Source organism: Panthera pardus, unplaced genomic scaffold, assembly GCF_024362965.1.
Source record: "Panthera pardus isolate Hobbes unplaced genomic scaffold, ASM2436296v1 HiC_scaffold_25, whole genome shotgun sequence".
Taxonomy (NCBI): Eukaryota; Metazoa; Chordata; class Mammalia; order Carnivora; family Felidae; genus Panthera; species Panthera pardus.
In genome coordinates this window covers 92,810,632-92,827,211 of record NW_026526821.1, presented here as the reverse complement: position 1 = coordinate 92,827,211, position 16,580 = coordinate 92,810,632, and the positions used below count along the sequence as shown (strand labels likewise).

The window sequence follows — 16,580 nt, the reverse complement described above, 5'->3', positions numbered from 1 at the left end:
TCAAAGAGAATACACAAAGGTACCAGGCAAATGTAGTTTACAAGGCAGAATATATGGGGCAGAATAGGGGAAGTACATAAATGGACATGAGATCAAATAGGCATTCTTCTGTATAATCTAAGAATCATGGTCCTTTGTGTAATAAATATTCACTGGTTGGAACTTAAGTCTTATGTGCAAGAATTATTTTAAGTAGTGTTTTGAGTAATCTATCAATTTTGATTGTTTGAATTACATTTCATACTTCAATAGTCAGAGAGAATGTTTTATGCTCTATCCACAGGTCACTGCATTATTGAGAGATAACCATGTAGTGTAAGTGTGGTTTGGTCAATTAGTGAATGATTGGTACTTCCAGTATAGGAGACCAATAAGTTATAGCCTCTGGTTTGTTCTCCAACCATCTTCCTAAAAATCTATGACCAGTATCAATGAAGGAGAGAGGGAATAAATAATACTGTAGACTAGGATTATGATGTGATAAGCTATTTATTAGAAAGGAAAGGAATTTTCAAAGCTCAGAATTTGGTAGATTAATATCAGAATAGGACCATGATATAGGGGTGTTGGGGATTTTGGAAAGGAAGGGATGACAGGAGAAGGGGTATGTAATTTAAGTTGAAAGACTACATCTGAAGTTGCTTTAAAAGCTTTGATTAAACAAGAGGCACTTCTATTCTCACATCAAGAAAGACATTAAGGGAAGTGAAAGGGAAAAAAGGCACTATTGTCTATTGTTAATTGCTTGTTTATTTTCTTTGTAACTAAGAGACCATGCCTTACAGTGCACTTCCTATTTCACCCTGTTTATACAATATTTAAAGGAAACAAAATACATTTTAGTACCTTGTGATATATCAACATTTATTCCTATATATTCTGTGCTAATAAAGTTGCCCTTCTTTCTTCAAACAAGGACATGGAAACTAATATCTTTTTTCTTTGAATATGTAATGCCACAAAATTTCTTTTCAGCCTGTTCTCCTTCCCTAAAACCTGGGATACAGTCATGGAGTCTTCTCACATTAGAGAATGCCCATGCTTTACTTATCAAAACTGTTCTCTGAAATTTCTAGGACTCTACCATAATCCAATTGTCACTTCAATGCTTATTTAATTATTCTGTTTAGACCCAATAACTCCTGACATTTAAATTGTGGCATGTGAAACTGACAGGTGAAAATAATGAGTTTGGAAAAGGCATTGTAATGGTGCAATCTTGTAGCTAATTTTGGGGGATAGAAAGAAGAAACTATTTCAAGCCATCTCAAGTTAAAATCCACTTCCTAGAAAAAAGAATAATGTAACAGTGACCTCCGACCAGTATAGATTCACAAAATAAAGGCTCCAAAATACAGGAAAGTTATCAGAAAATGGTGATACCCTTTAGTCTTCTAGTAGTAAGCAAGCTTTAACAAAAAAAGTTTGGCCTGAGTGAGAAGTAACAACAACAACAACAACAAAACACAAATTAGGTACTCAAAAAATAGGTGTTAAATGAATGAAAATATGTAATACGATTCAGGTCCACTTTTCACCTGCTAAAGTTTGATTAGTCTTTCTAAGCTAATCTCATCTTATCTTAATTCTTTTAATTCTTAGAATTATCTATCAGTTGAATTTCCCCACAGCACCTCTCTACCCCAATAGATGCATCTGGTACAAACTTTTTTCACCCAAAAGTAAAATCATCAAGTAGAGAGTTTCAGAAATTTCTTTTTGAGGAGAGAAGAAAATTAGAGGTCAGTATACAAGATTTTCAGCTACAATAAAAAGTTCAATTAACAGAAAATGATTCTTTACTAGTTTTAGCATTCAGCCTAAAAAAAAAACAAAAAAACAAAAAAACAAAAAAACAAACAAACAAAAAAAGACAATCTAAGCAGGCCTGTAATAAACAGATCCTACCGAGGCATATGTTTTGGAGAAAGATTGGATGTTGGCTGACATGATCTAACAACGGTGAGCTAGGGATTCTTTTTGCATGCTGTATTTGAAAATAACTTAGAAGATCAATTCTAAATTCATAGTTGAAGTCTGCATTTTATGTCCCATAATAAATTTTTCACACGTAAAAAAGGAAGTAGATGAAGAAGATATCAAAGGAATATATGAATAAATGTTTTGGATCTTAGGAGAGTTAAAGTTAAAGGGAGTTAGTGAGATACAACCCTTCAGAATCATGCTTAGTTCTGTGCAAAGTGCTTTAACTGGAACATAAATGAATTAGAGTGAACTCCAGGAAGAGTGGCCAGGAGAATGCAAATACTCAAGATTGTGTTATATGCAGGATATTAAATAACTAGGTGCTTATATTCTTGAAGAAATAAATAGAGTGACACAGGAAAGACTTCTTCAAATTGTTAAGAAGGTGTCCTGCAGGAAAGGAAAAGAAGACTTGTGTGAGACCCCAGAGTTCAGATCAAGGATGAGAGACTGAAAGTTCTCGAGTAACATTTCTGCCCAATAAAATGAAGAAAGCATATCAATAAAAACTACCACAAATTAGAATGAATTTAGGGCATTGTGTAGGAAGAATATAAATAAATAATACTATATTTAGATGTGAAGGAAGAAACAGAACTGATGCTACATAATTTGTAGGATTTCTTCATCTATTTTTCTATGAGATGACATAAGATTAAAAGATAGGGTAGAAAATTTTACCAAAGCTAGTAAGTGTTGGACACTTTACATAAATGATTTTCAAACTGTGGGTTGTAATCTATTAGTAGGCATGAAGCCAATTTAGTGGGTCGGAACAGTATTGTAAAATGAATGAAATAGAATAGATAAAATAGGGTAAGTTTTACCTAAGAATGGTAAGCATTGCTTTGGGACACTTTGTTTGTTTGTTTGTTTGTTTGTTTTTAGTATGTGCATATGTACTCTGTCCTGACATAAGGATTTTTTTCTTTTTGTTTTTCCCACTATGGGCCATGTTCTAAAACTTTTGAAAACACTGTCTTACATAATATCTCTGTATCTAATTTGTACAATTTTGATTGAATGGGATAATGAAATAACAGGAATATTCTTATGAACAAACGTTAAACTGCCTGATTTTTTGTCAATCAATTGCTTTTAATTACTTTATTTTATTTACCATTAGCATCATTTCATATCACTGGTCTTTTCCCACAGAGTTTCTCCTTGAAAGTTAACTGCAGTTTCTTTGAGATTTGATTGAGATCCTTTGAAATAGAGGAATATTTGGAGACTAACATTTCAAGCCAGTACAGTTAAAACCCTCAGTGCTCATTTAACTTTGAGATTTAATACAGAACTAAATTAAGAAGAGTTGGTGGGAGAATGAACTTTAGAGTAAGGCATCCCCAGGTTCAAACATGATACATATTTTATTTAATCTTGGACAAATTACTTCACTTTTCAGATCCTTGCCTTGCTGTATTTACATAATGAAGAAAAAAATTAAGAGTTTTATTTTTAGGGGCACCTGGGTGGCTCAGTCAGATAAGCATCTTACTTTGGCTCAGATCATGATCTCACAGTTTGTGAGTTCGAGCCCCATGTCGGGCTCTGTGCTGACAGCTCAGAGCCCTGGAGCCTGCTTCAGATTCTGTGTCTTCCTCTCTCTCTGTCTGTCCCCCACTTGCACGCTCTCTCTTTCCCTCTCAAAAATAAGTAAACCTTAATTTAAAAAAAAGAGTTTTATTTTTATGCCATGTCCCTTCCTTAAATTTAACTCCATAGGTGCCATTTAGGTGACAGAGAACACTAAAGCCATTGCCCTTTCTGATGGAGTCTTCAATTAAAAACAAAAAAAGGAAATGGAGTCAAAATGTCTGCCTTCTGCTTACTATGTAATGTTATGCCATCTCTTACTAAAGAAAGCATGCCATCTACTTAGGAAATCCTCTTCTTCACATGGGCATTTGAAGGTAGAAGAAGGCCAAGTGGAAAGAGAACAAACAAGGAGGATTTTATTTCATAGAAAAAAAATTGAGTTAAAAGGACACTTGCCAAGAGTTTTATGACAGCACACCAAGATAGGACCCCAGCTGGGAATTTGGGACAGAAGGATCTTTTAAGAATTAAGAGCATTATTTATGTCATGTATACTCAGATATCCTCAACTTAGTTTCAGGCGGCAACAAGCATGGGATATTTGGAAATTTAGCTCTGTGTCTTTTAAGTGCTTTAAGGATAATCCTTTAAGCGCTTAAGAAAGTCTCCCAAAGCAAATACTATTTTGTAATGACCCACTTTTTTTTTTTTAAATATTGGTCACCAGATTATCCCTAAAGTAGTTGACATTATAGACTTTAAACGTAGAGCTAACTACTACAATTTGTCTATAATAGGGCAGGGGCGCCTGGGTGGCTCAGTCGGTTAAGCTTCTGACTTCGGCTCAGGTCATGATGTTGCAGTTTGTGAGTTGGAGCCCCGCATTGGGCTATGTGTTGACAGCTCAGAGCCTGGAGCTGCTTGGATTCTGTGTCTCCCTCTCTCTCTCTCTCTGCCCCTCCCCTGCTCACGCTCTCTCTCTGTCTCTCTCTCTCTCTCTCAAAAATAAATAAACATTAAAAAAAATCTGTAATAGAGTAGATTGGATTAAGACATGTATACATAGTACACATGTGGTTTTATGTATACGTGTGTGTGTGTGTGTGTGTGTGTGTGTGTGTGTACATATATGTGAGAGGGTGACTGTATTCAATAATAAGCTGGAGCCAACTCATACTGGCTGATAAGACTTTTTTTAAATTTTCCAGAATTTTCAAACTGATTGTTAAAAATTAAATTGTTTAGATATACACTTTATATTTTTAAAGAGGTAACTCCTTAAAAACCTCCAACTTACCACTTTCTATTATCTATACTCTCAAGGCTGTTTTCTATTGTTTCAGTACATTATAAATAAAATACAATAGTATGCTACTGCACAATTTTCCTCAGTGTTCAGTGATATGCTGTTAATCTGGAATCAACATTGTTGGGAATATTTACACCACTGAAAATGGCAAACACTACAAATCAAGGCTTTTTTTTTTTAGAAGGGTCTGTTATTACATAATTGCCCCATCATACTAATATATTTTGTCAATAGATTTCAAAAGCAATGGTGGCCTATTTCAATTTCATTATTATGAAATTGCCCATCTGTGTCACATCGGGGGACATTTGCCCCTTTAGATGGAAGGTCAGAAGACTATTCTAGGACAGCTGAAGGCCACAGTATATGGCACCCATTCCATTCCACTGCCTGAGAGCCACTGAAAGAAAGGCTGTACTTCCTTTGGGTAAGACAAGAATAACCCAACAGACAAGAGACATCATGAATAATTCTTGAGGCAATTAATATAAAACATTTTTTTTTTATTTTGAAGCCATTAGGAGAAAATATTTTTGCCACGTATAGTAATCTATAAGGTTATTTCCTTTCCATTTTACTTTTTTTTCTTTTATCAAAATAAGCTTGTTTTTCTCAAGTTGAATAATTTACTCCTGCACAATTTCATCTGAGACTCAAATCAACATGTTGTAGGAGGCAGATTTCCATAAGATTGCCCCTGGATCATTGTTGATTTATGAAAATGCCTTTCCTTTTTCACTCCTCCACTCTTCACTACAAACTTTCACTGCAAACAATAACTTTGTTATTGTTATGCTGAATTTTAATGAAAAGACCAATGTATGATAAAGTAAAAAAAAAATCATGAACCAACAAGGGATACTATTGACAGCTTCATAACCAAGAACAGAACACATTGATTTTCATGCTAGCTCGAATTCCATTCCTGCATTAAAAGAGAGTTCATGTATGGGGGTTTCCTATCTACTGAGATAGTGTAAAAACTATATATTACAGAGATACGACAAAAAGTTAAGGTTTTCTTTTTTCTTTTTTTTTTTCAAACGAAAGGGTCAAGATAGACAATGACTGTTATAGCTGTGGAAGTAAGAGCCTGTGGCAAACTACCTGCTGTGTTCTCTGTGGATACAGCTTTTAATGCAATTCATTCTGCTATAACTTCTGTGAAAAAATACATATATAAAATCTTGAGGTAAAAAGAGATTTGCGATTCCATCTTGTTCAACTGCTGTATGTTGGCAGACATTTTTTTTTCCCTAGTAGGTTGTGTAGTCTATTCTCTCTTTGGAGATGCTATCATGACATGTCTGCTATAGAAGCAGACAGTTGAGAACTTCATATATACCTGATGTAAGTGTCTGTCAGGTTCATTTAAAGCTTCTCCATGGAAATGGAGGATAAGTGATAATAACTGCCTAAGAAACTCCCTACGTAAGAGGAAACTAATCAGTTCACACTGGAGTTTCCTTTCTGTCACCCAAAAATATCCATTAACATTAAACTTCTGTAAGTTCATCCCCTTGCAGCTTTTATCATTTTTCTTGATACTTCCAAACCTTCACCCCAATTTATTTTAATCTAGGAGGTAAAATTTGTACTTCCTCCTTATTTAGTTCAATACAGGTTTTTTTCCTTTTAGAAAGTTAAAACAGGTACATAGATATTTCTGATCCTCAGGTTAAATATTTTGTTTTAAATGCTTCAGTTACATATCTAACTCTACTTTTGACAAAATCAAATCATCAATAAGTCAGATTAATATAAAAATTAACCTGCAAAATACCTGGATATGGAGAAAGACACTATACCACTGATTCTCTTCTCGCCTTCCCGTTTTATGTTATTGAATTTTTAAAAGTAATATCCAACATTTTTTTAAAAAATTCAGAACAGTTAATTCTTTAGCAAGCATGTTTTTACTACAAATGGCGTACTATTTGTTAGCATAAGTTTACCAAACTCATGCCCAATAACTCCAAAACATGCTATATAAAGTAACACTCACTATGTTTGAAAAGAGGTGGCATCAAATTTCATGTGATGTTTTTTCTATGTTTAAATAAGCCAGTATTTGTGGAAAACAAATTATGTACAATTAAATATTAAAATTATAAGCATTAGTGGTTTTCTCTTATGGTAGTTTGCCACAAAGTTGTCCTATTATATAGATAAGTAACAAAGAAAGAATCTGAAGACAGTACTCATCAAATGCTTTATAGACTCTGTCACTATAAAGCCACATTATTTTGATCACACTCTACTGTGGGATATATCAGTAGGAGAGAATTTAAAATTTCAGTAAATACACTGAGAAATCGATTTACCACCTAATCTTGTCTCTCTGTACGTTATAGCAATAAAACATTTTTCAAAATGTGACAGGCACTCTAGTACTTGTCTTAGAAGTAGGAATTGTCAGTATAATAGTTATTTATGTTTATTAAGAATTAATGTACTTTGAAGAACTCTGGAAGGAATTACGGGTAGACTAGAAGTCTTTGTTTATCAATTATGAGATCCAGGGTCTTTATGAAATTATTTTCTCCAGACTGTTTTATTCTTTTCTTCACCAGTCCCATCTGCCACCTCAACATCATGTGGCTTTGCTACTGCAATCATGTTATATCATGCCTCAGTTCAACCAGTAGCAAAGGGGAAAGAATAAGAAAGAAAAAAATTATTTATTTTGAGGAACCAATCAAAACTGTACCTGACATTTCCCATTGATCAGAATGTGAAAATAAACATAGATAACCTGAGGGAAAAAAACAAAAAAAAAAACAAAAAACAAACAGAGGGTATTTATTCTTACCAGGGAGTCAGCCATCATCACTTGCATTTAGCAGAGACTCAAAGACAGAAGGGGGATGAGAAAGCTTTATTGTGAATAAAAGGAAAGATTCAGGTATGATTGGATATTTTGCCTGGAGAAGTTGAGGCAATCCAGCTAGAAGTGATCATCTTATGTGACTGGTTTGGAGTATAGATTTCATTTTGTGTGACTGGCCCTGAGTTGGATGCTGGGTAAACAAGGCAGATAAGCCAGAAATGGTTGACTGAGTCCTGACTATTCTGGGCCAATTGCCACAGACTTTGTGGTTTGGCTTCCCAAGATGTTGCTGCAGATTTTGTGAGTCAAGTTCCAATGCCATATTGATCTGGTATTATCCATTTGTATATTGTCTCTCAAAAAATTGGTCACATGGCAATCCTGATAAAAAGGATGTCAGACAATACAGCTTTTTCTCGTGGTGGCTGTTACCCAACTAAATTTCTATTTCTATGTCAAATGAGAACTCCCACAGCTAGCACATCTGGACTGTGAAGTATTTTTGCACATATTTGTTTGCTTGCACAGACTACATTCAACCCTATCCTAAAGTAGATAATCTCCAAGTACCAAAAACCTATTAGTTACAATACAAAGTCTTGGATTTCTAGCTTATATGCAGGTCCTTATATGATTCCCTTTTGATGGACGTGTGTACAGATTAAATGCATACCCAACACACAATACAATGGGTAGGTAGGAATAGAATATTTGCAATTCAAACTCCCATTAAGAGAATGAGAAACACTAAGTCTCACCAATGAATGAAATGATCAATTTCTGTAATGGGAAAATTGCTAAGACAACCCCCCCCCCACGCACACAAACATGCACACATATACACACACGAACTCCAGAAGTAAAATGAGTTTCTTGGATAGCCCATCTGGCTACCACTGATGATGTTTCCTGGGCAGTATGTCCTCAACCATTTTCTTCTGTAGTTTGTAACTTAACCTAATGTGAGATTGTTCTCTGTGCATTATCTTCTCTGGCTACTCTGAAGTGGGCATTAAAGAGTATGACTTACTTGGGGCCAGTTTTCTTAATCTATTTTCTAAGTCTGTTTTGGGTTTCTCTTTGAGGTTATTTTAGGGGTCCAACATCACAGGCTTTCTCCAGCAAAACTAGTAGTATTTTTGGTAATATAATTTCTTCAAAACTTTACTAGGTTCCTGTCTATTGGCCACTCTGGTAAATTCTGAGTTAATTGTATTTAGAAATCACTGAAAGTCTTAAATCTCTGGTCTTTCATTCACTAGACTCTTGCCCATCAGAGTCACTGAACTTAATCACATATAACTTGGGGCCATCTGAAACAATAGGTTTGAGTGGAAAGAAAAATACCTTTATTTCAAGTATGCTGCTTGTCTGGCTCCCATTATGTGGTAGAAAACAATTACTGGAGGATGCTTCAGAAAGGCTTAAGGGCACAATCTTATTTCTTGAGAACCATCTTTTATATTAGCTTCAGGTGAGGCTAAGATTTTTCCCACCCTTATAGACTTCAGTCATATTGGAATTTAAGCTGTAGACAAAAGAGCATCCTTTCCAAAGTTCATTGCATAATATCTTGCATAATGCTTAGATTTAACTAAAAATCCATCCCTGTTTTATAGGATTTTTGTAAAAGTGGAACAAAAACATTCATGTGCCCTAACATTCTTAATTTTTACCAATTATTTTCCCTAGAATTACAGTTCTCTATTGTTCTCTATTATAGTTCTCTATAGTTCACGATTATAGTTCTCTATATGGTTTACCTTAGAAGACATTACAGGCTCTTCAGCAATCACTGGCTTTCAGAATGTGTCCTTGATGCCCAGTGTTCACCTGCTAAGCTATGCTATGTATTTCAGATTTTACTATGTCAGCATTCCATTTTTAGGTACTAAATTCTATATTGAATAGGATATCATTTCACTTGGTAAAGCAGAGAGTCAAAATTAACAATGATACAAGTAAATTAGACATTTATATCATTTTCATATAAAAGTTGAATTTTTTGTTGTTGAATTTCCATGTTAGAATTCAACATGATCCTAGGCTCCCTCCTACTTGTTACTTTTCTATTCTCAACATGTGACTTCCATTTCATGGAGTGCGATAACCACTCCAGCCTTTGCTATCATTATATCCAGTTAGGAAGAGGAAAAGAAAGTGGTGGCCATGACACATCACATTAAGGCACAACTAGAAATTGCATACTGGCTAGATCTTGCTTATACGTTCATAGTTGGAAGAAAGGTAATATAGAAGATATAACCTTTATTCTGTCAGAAAAGTTTACTGTACATAATCCAGAACTGTATAAAGAAGTTCATCAGGCAAAAAGAAAAGGATACCAGACGGTGACCAAGGTGTACATGAAAGATTTGAGAGCACTAGAAATGATAAATATGTGTGCAATAATAATTTTTATAATATTCAATAATAATTTCTTCAAAGGATAACTGAGTGTTGAAAACAATAACAAAACAATAGGAATAATACATTGTGAGATATAAAATGCTTGTGAAAATAAAATCTATTACACTAATATCTCAGAGTATGGGAAGGGACTAAAAGAAGTATATTTTGTAAGGTCCTTACATTATATGTGAAATGATATGATATTATTTTATTGTAGATACTAATAAGTTAAATATGTGTATAAAAACCTAAGAACAACCAAAAAATAATGAAATAAGTAAAAAGGCAAAAATGAGATAAAATAAATAACATGATCAGCTATTACAGGAATAATCAACTAATACAAAGCAGGAAAAGAAAGAAACATTGGATAAGTTTCCCATTTATATGAATTTTTGACTAAGGAAAGGCCCCAGGTAGCTTCAGAAGAGGTGGCTAAATCTCAATAGAAAGTCATTTTTTTTTTAAATTTTTTTTAACATTTATTTATTTTTGAGACAGAGAGAGACAGAGCATGAACAGGGGAGGGTCAGAGAGAGGGAGACACAGAATCCGAAACAGGCTCCAGGCTCCGAGCTGTCAGCACAGAGCCCGACGCCGGGCTTGAACTCACGGACTGCAGGATCATGACCTAAGCCGAAGTCGGCTGCCTAACCGACTGAGCCACCCAGGTGCCCCTAGAAAGTCATTGTTGAAGTGATGCAAATAAGTGTTTGTAAGTCAAGATGACCATCATAGATGTAAAGTGTGATTTCTAAAGAAGAGAGCTATAGAAGACTACTGTTTCTTGGGCTAAATAATTGGTTTAATCTGTGAAACACACATGACTAAGGAAAACTCTAAGCAGCACAGTTAAGGCTACAAAAACTGAAGACAGATTTCTGTTGTTTCCCACCACAAGAGAGATAGATATTTTATTTCAATTCTAGGCACAGTTATATGGCCATTACAATAAGAATCCAGTTTCTACAATGAATCATTCGCAATATCAAAGGTACAATCTAGTTATTAGACATGTAGGGGGAAAAAGTTATTAGACATGACTCAAACAGAGGAGAAAGGACAGTTAATTTTGATAGACCTTGAGATGAATTAAATTTTAGAGTAATAGAAATAGTTATTAAGTGAATACTATAGCTATGATAAAAGATACTAAACACATTTTAATAAATGAGCAAATGGATTAGTTGAGTAGAAAATAGAAAATATTAAAAAGAATCAAGAGAAAATTTTACACACACATTCAGACACACACTCACACACACACACACACACACACACACCCTCCAGAAATTAAAAACAAATACTAGATCAATGTAGCAGCAGATTAGAATGATAGGAAGAAAAAGTCAGAAAATTTAAAGACAGAATTATGGAAATTATCCAACCTGAAAAACAGGGAACAGATTAAGAAAAAATATAACCAAAACTTTAGTGCCTGTGCAACAATATCAAAATGTCTATTACAATGTAAATTAAAACCCTAGAGTAAGAGGAGAGACATTTTGGGGATGACAAGGTATTCGAAGAATTAGTGAGCAAAATTTTCAAATGTGCTAAAAGACATAAATTTATAGACATTCCATTCACACTGAAAAAAAAAAGGAACAGCATTATGAGTTACTAGTGACTTCATATTAGAAACAGGATAGACCTTAAAAGAGTGGAAAACAAATAGCAAGATGGTAGTTATAACCCCAAACATATAAAAAGAATTACACCAAATTTAAGTGGACCAAACAGTCCAAATAAAGTGAGAGATTATCTACCTGTTTAAAAATCGCAATACTCAAATACACTGTTCACAAGAGATAAACTTTAAATATTGTTAAAAGCAAAATAATAGGATCACTTATGTAAAGCTAACATGTCTAAATTAATACCAAGCAAAATAAGATTAAGACAATGATTATTACCAATGGCAAAATGTTGTGCCACATTTAGTAAATTCATTAAAAAGGCATAACAAGGCCTGCGTGGATGAAACTAATAATTATATTCAAAATATATGATGCAGAAACTGACAAATTCACAAACATATTTAGAGGTTTTACCATTCATTTTTCAGACGATTTAACACCATAAACCAATATAACCTAGCATATACTTATAACCAATAAATTTAAACACCATAAACCACTGTAACCTAGCACATACTTATAAAACACCATACTCAAAAAGGATGAAATAAACATTTTTAAAGCATACATAGATTATTTAATAAGATAGACCATATGGAGTGATAAAAAAGACGTCTCAATAATTTAAAAGATTTGAAATTATACAGAGTATTGTCTCTGATTATAAGGAATTAAAATCGAAATCAGTAAGTCAGAGAAAGACAAATACCATATGATTTCATTCATATGTGGAATTTAAGAAACGAACAAGAAAAGGAGAAAGAGAGAGAGAGAGAGAGGGAGAGGCAAACCAAGAAACAGACCCTTAACTATAGAAAACAAACTAATGGTTCCCAAAGCTAGGTAGGTGGGTGAAATAGGTGATGAGGATTAAGGAGTGCACTTGTGATGAGCACTGGGTGTTGGATAGAAGTGTTGATTCACTAAACTGTACACCTGAAACTAATAGCACACTGTGTGTTAACTAAAAAAAAATAAATAAATAAAAATAAGTTAAAAAAAATCAAAATCAGTAAAAAAATGTTGGAAAAATTCTAAACAGGTTGCAAATTAAGCAACTCACTTTTAAACCACTCATTAGTCAAAGAGAAAATCACAAGGACATTTAGACAATATTTCAAACTGAATGAGATTTTGAGATGTCATCAAAATATGCATGGTACATATTCCTTCTATGTACTTATCAGCATTTAACATATCATACATTTTATTTATTGTGTTTATTTTTCTTGGCTCTCTTTCCCTTGTAAATAATATTCTTTCTTGAGAGGAGGGGTCGCTTTTCACATTTAATTGGCCACAGGGGAGGAGGCCTCCTCCATATCACTAGAGGTGCTCTCAAATTTCTTTAGCCACCTCAAGCTTGAGACCTGGAGTTTCTGGGGGTGGCTCGGCACATGGGGCATGTTCCCGTCATCTCAGATGGGCACTGGATACTTGTGGAGCGTGGCCTGGTTGATCATAGTGGCGTATTTGGTGAAAGGGCTGAGGGTGGGCAGAATTATAGTGAGGCCCCCAATGATGAAGGACATGACCAGCACCAGCTCCTTGGCCCAGGTATCCTTGAGGAAACTGGCCAGTCTCCCAAACATCTTGCACTCAGTGGTGGCCAGAAGTAATATTCTTGAATGCAGGTATCTTTTTTTCTCCCTTTATTCACTGCAGAACCTAGCACAATGGCTGATACAGAATTGGTACTTAGCAAATGAGAGAACACTAAGACCCATTTATTATGTCACATGGTCAGTTTCACAGATTTAATTGGAAGGATTTTACTACGTTTATATTATTGTTCAAATGAATGAGCCTTAAAAACTAACATTTATTGTCTACTGTTGATCAGGCACCACTCTAAGCTCTTTGTATGTATACTTCAGTTTTTTAGTGAAAAGAACTTGATGTGAGAGGTACTATTATTATATTTGTTTGAAAACCAAAGTCACCGATAGAGTTTATAAATTGCCCAAGGTAAAGATACCAGGAATTATGGAACCAGGAATCCATCACAAATCATTTGACTTCAGAGTTCATGTACTTACCTGTGTTATTTATTGTTATATAACAAATTAAGCTAAAATTAGCAGCTTAAATCAACAAGCATTTATTATTTCACAGTTTCTTTGAATCAGGAATCCAAGCACCATGTAGAGATGCCTGTGATTCAGGATCTGTCATGAGGATACAATCAAGGTTTTGCCCAGTGTTGTGATTATCTCTGGGTGCCAGTGGGGAGGATTCACTTCCAAGGTCATTCATTTGGCTGTTGGCTACCTTGAGATGGTCACTGGCATTTGGCCAGAAACATCAGCTCCTTGGCACATGAGCCTCACCATAGGGCTATTTATAGCATGCTATCCTGTTTCTCCCAGAATAAGGGGCTCCTAGAGGAAGAGTGAGGCATAGTCTATTGGAAGTGCTCACAATCTTTTTCTAATTAGTCTTGGAAGTGACATCAATTTTTCTATATTCTATTCATTAGAAGTGAGTCCCTTGGTCTAGTCCATATACCAGGAGGGGAGCCCACAAGGGCGTGAATTCCAAGATGTGAGCTTACCTGGGGACACTTAGTGGCTATTTGCCTCAATAATCATTCTGGGTGGATAGATGTATTATTGAATTAATGAATGAGTGGAATGAACAATTAAAAAAATTTGCAAAACCAGTGGAACATGTCATATATATCAAGAGTACGTTCCTAAAATAATGTTTAAAATATAGTTATGAGGCACCTGTGTGGCTCAGTTGGTTAAGCTTCTATTGATTTTGGCTCAGGTTATGATGATCTCATGGTCATGAGTTCGAGCCCTGTGTCGGGCTCCCAACTGTCATTGCAGAGCCTGCTTGGGATTCTGTCTCTCAAAATAAATAAATACACTTTTTTAAAAAGGCTTTAAAAATTTAGTTATGAGTGCATATAGCTCTTGAGTCCTAAATTCTTATGAGAGTTGCAAGGGTATGTTTTCTGTTGGCTGTATATAAAACAAAGCTCATCACATTAGTGATAACTTAGCTCTTTAGGCCTGTGGAAATCTAGACATCTTCTTGTGAATACATTTTAAGTGACAGTGGTCATTATATATAATTGATTAAAAGTCAACAAACTGAAAATCATTCACGTATGAGGTTCTCATGGCAACAGATTCTAAGAGTTTTTTATCCTAAATTTTTTATTGGTTCTAAATTACTTGCCATTAATTTGATCAAATAGCTTCTTGTTTTCAAATGATGAAGCAGTAATTTTTTTTATAACTATGTTTATGTTAATTATCAGGTAGATGAGGAAGATGAAACCCTTCTATAAAAAGATTTAATCTCAATGGGAGGAATATTTTCACTGTCACTCCCAGGCAATAATCTCTACCTTACTTTTATATCCAGGGTTCAAGGAGATGGAATTCCTTAGCCACCTAATGATTAGGTAATTTTTGAACAAAATTTTTCTCATTAGTTAACTGAATGACTCAAATTGAATTGTCATCATTGAAGGAACTTAAAATTTCTCCACTATTATCTTAATAAAGACCTGTTTCTAAAATTTGATGATATTGCTACTATAAAGGAGCAAAGAATGGAAGAAGTCTGCAGCATATGCATGCAGTGGACTGAATGTTTGTGACCCTTGGAAAATTCATGTGTTGAAACCTCATCCTCAATTGATGGTACTGTATAGCCTTTGGTAGGTGATTAGGTCATGAGAGTGAGGTGCTCAAGAATCAGATTAGTGTTCTTATAAAAGAGACAGAACATGGCTGTCTACGAACCAGGAAGAGGGCTCTCACCAGACAGAGAATCTGTCAGCAACTTGATCTTGGTCTTTCCAGCCTCCAGAACTGTGCAAAATAAATTTCTGTTGTTTATAACCCACACAGTCGGTAGTAATCTGTTATAGCAGCCTGAATGGACAAAGACAATGTGTCATTAAGTGAAAACTTGCAAAAATATGATTTATCCTCACACTTCTTAACAGTAATTAGCATAAATCAAGGCCTGCAGGACTAGAATGAAAGGGAAACAGATTATATTGTAATTCATCTTCCTGAGACCACAGAAAAGACTAATTAGAAGGATGTAGAAAACACAGCACTGTTTGCCTGAGAGATAAGAATTGGCTATACAATAGATAAAAATTAGCCCACTTTTACACAGAGGGATTGTTGGCATCAGAAGACAACTATGAGGAAGGTTTTAGATATGTAATGGAAGGACTAAGCTACAAGGCCAATACCAAGCCCAGTGGACGGAATTTTGAAGATGCCAAGTGGACCGAAATATGTCTTTTCCTTGAGTCCCTGGTGGTAAGTTTATGTATAAAAGAAAATATGATTATCCTCAAACATCACGTTTTAAATATTAAGTGCTATAAGACATGTGGAGTTTTACAGAGAAAGATACATTTGATCATAGGAACAAAGTGTTTGATAGTTGATGGCTTGTGATGCAAATGTAAAGGTTGTAAGAAGTTTTCTGACATGCCAAATCACAGAAAAAATGTGATCTCTGTCTGAATTATAAAGTAAAACTATTATAAATATGTACATTGACAAAGAAAGATACATTCCACTTGGAGATGGATCACAATGAATAACTCATTAAGGGTGAAGTCACAACATTGAAGCTTTTTAATAACAAAGTATTAAGTTCACTCTTAAACTGAGAGAACTTTGAGCACAAATGCAAAGCCATTTCCTGAAGAGAAGTTTGTACTGTGATTATAGAATTCAGTGAGTCTAGAGCCTAGCATAAGAAAAATAGCTCTGAGGAAAAAGTGAAATCATTAATTTGTGTGTGTGTGTGTGTGTGTGTGTGTGTGTGTGTATAATTTCCCTTTCAATCAGTATAAAACTGAGGCAGGGTCTGTGAC

General features: G+C 34.7%; 1 pseudogene; it reads right to left on the bottom strand.

Moving 5' to 3' along the window:
• Window positions 1-13,008: 13,008 nt before the first annotated feature.
• Window positions 13,009-13,311, bottom strand: LOC109247755 (NADH dehydrogenase [ubiquinone] 1 alpha subcomplex subunit 3-like; annotated as a pseudogene).
• Between the last annotated feature and the right edge of the window lie 3,269 nt (window positions 13,312-16,580).